The sequence below is a fragment of the Mastomys coucha genome, unplaced genomic scaffold (genome assembly GCF_008632895.1).
Source record: "Mastomys coucha isolate ucsf_1 unplaced genomic scaffold, UCSF_Mcou_1 pScaffold22, whole genome shotgun sequence".
NCBI lineage: Eukaryota > Metazoa > Chordata > Mammalia > Rodentia > Muridae > Mastomys > Mastomys coucha.
The window spans coordinates 168,730,336-168,732,769 of record NW_022196905.1 but is presented as its reverse complement, the minus strand read 5'-3'; the positions used below and the strand labels follow the sequence as shown (position 1 = coordinate 168,732,769).

The 2,434-nt window shown below is 44.4% G+C and overlaps 1 long non-coding RNA gene across 1 annotated transcript; it reads right to left on the bottom strand.

Annotated features, from left to right (window-relative positions):
* Positions 1 to 911: 911 nt before the first annotated feature.
* Positions 912 to 2,148, bottom strand: LOC116071272. Its single transcript, XR_004110800.1, has 2 exons — positions 2,056 to 2,148; positions 912 to 1,099 (listed from the first exon to the last, which is right to left on the bottom strand). It is a non-coding gene; the product is annotated as an uncharacterized LOC116071272 (long non-coding RNA).
* Between the last annotated feature and the right edge of the window lie 286 nt (positions 2,149 to 2,434).

Here is a 2,434-nt window from a genome sequence, read left to right as displayed (position 1 = left end):
TGGACTCAAATAGTATGCAAATACAGAGTATTTTATTCTGCAGAAGTCCAGCATGCTGCGGTCTCCCCATTACCAAGATGAGAGACAACAAAGTGAGCTTGCAGGCCTGATTTAAAGTACGCTAGAGGGTTCCGGAATCGGTGACCTCTATGTTAATCAATTGGGTCCACCTCTGTGGTCATTCCATTACAGGGTATGGGGACTTGGAAACTTGCTGGGGAGGCCTGGAAACTGTTACAGAGGAAGTAGCTGAGAAAGTCTGGAATCTGCTGCTGACCCATTGTCCTGGTGGCAGGGCAGCTTCTGAGGCCTGGACTTGCCCAGTTCTTAGAAACAGAGAGTTAGGTTTCATCTCCTAACTGACAATTTGAAGCCTGTCATGGAATCCACCTAGCCTTCTCAATAAGAGTTGCCTTAGCAGCATGTGTATAGTAGAGGATTGCAAATTCGATCATCAATAGGAGGAGAGGACCTCGGCCCTGTGAAGGTTCTGTGCCCCAGTGTAGGGGAATGCCAGGGCCAGAAAGTGGGAGAGGGTGGGGTGGCAGGCATGGGGAAGGGGGAGGCAACAGGGGTTTGTTTTTGTTGTTTTTGTTTGTTTCTTTGTTTTTTGGAGGGGAAACTGGGAATGGAGAAATTTACATGTAAATAAAGAAAAAAAAAAGAGTTGCCTTAGTCATGGTGTCTCTTCACAGCAATGGAAACTCTAAGACAGCCCTCAGCCCCTAGCCATCAACCGTCCACCCCTGCCTATGAAAGTCAACACGTGATGGGAAATGGGGCTATCCACAATCCCCCCTCTTTGAGGGCCTAGTTCTATAGCCCACCAGGTTGTTCTGGAACTCATCGTCTTCCTGTCTTAGCCACCTTAGTCCAGAGCCTACAGGTGTGTGCACCACCATGCTCTGTGATAGGATGACATTCCAAGCCTTTTATTAAACCTTAGTCTCATTGCAAGGACATTAGAAGTGTTAGGCGCCCCCTGGTGGCAATATGAGATACAACAGGGGTAGAATGTTGAGCTGTTTCAGTGGCCTGTAATCTCAGCACCCCAAAGGGTTCAAGTTCCAGCCCAGCATTTGTTACAGCAAGAAATTATCTGGAAAAAAAGGAAGAGAAATAATTTAGTTCAATCCTTTGATAAAGATACATAAAGAACCTAAGTTCTGTTTTAGCACTGGGGATGTAGCTTCATTGCTAGATGCTTTCTTAGCTTGCATGAAGCCCCAGGTTCGATTCCCTGCACCACAAAAACCGTAAATGGTGATGCTTATCTGTAATCCCAGCACTGAGGAGGTGGAGGCAGGAAGATCAGGAGTTCAAAGTTATCTTCTGATACATAATGAGTTGGAGACCAGCAGAGGATACATAAGACTGTGCCTCAAAACTAATTATACATATATATACACATGTATATACATGTATATGTTATCTATGCATATACATATATATTATAATTAATTATATATCATAGTTTATAATACACATATATAGTATATACTATATACTATTGTATAATAAATATAATATATATAGTGAGGTATAGTATATAGTGTACTATTATACAATATATAATGTATATGTACTATTATATAATATAATCTATTTAATTATATAGTATACAGTATATATTATATGTTACATATTATATAATTATTATATATACTCTAGAGGAATGAGTTGGGTAGCCAATTTTCTTCAGTCAAACAAAAGTTTCAGAGCTAGAAAAAATGTAGTGAAGATACACTTCACATGCTATGCTACCAAATGACAGAAAATTAAAAACAAAACTACAGCCCCACAGGAGTCAAATAGTGGCTGGGACTGATCCTACATAAAGTTTGTTCCCCTCTTCCCCCATTAATCAGCCATTTTTCCTGTTATGTGTCTGGAGGCTAGAACGTTTTCACTCTTGGAAAATGGCGTCCATGCATACGATGTACTTTGTCCCTTCTCATCCTCAGTGCCCTCTCTCATCCAAGTCTCCCTTTTACTTTTAGTTCTCTTGTTGTTGTTTCTTTGTTGGATGTGGGATATGGGTGGGAGGTTATTTACGTGGACAAATCAGCAGCAGCTATATCACGGAAGAAAATTGCCCACCGAGCCTCCCCCAGAAACATTAACTGCCAGTCATTCTTCAGAGAGGGTGGGACCTCGTGAGCTCCTCTTCCGAGAGGGTGGGACCTCGTGAGCCCCTCCTCCGAGAGGGTGGGACTTTGTGAAGCGAGGCTCTGTGGGGGGTGGGACCTCGTGAGCCCCTCCTCCGAGGGGGTGGGACCTTGTGAAGCGAGTCTGGGGGGGGGGGGCGTCGTGAGCCCCTCCTCCGAGAGGGTGGGACCTTGTGAGGTGAGGCTCCCTGGGGGTGGGGGGGTGAGACTTCGTGAGCCCTTCCTCCGAGGGGTGGGACCTCATGAGTCCCTCCTCCTACTGTGAT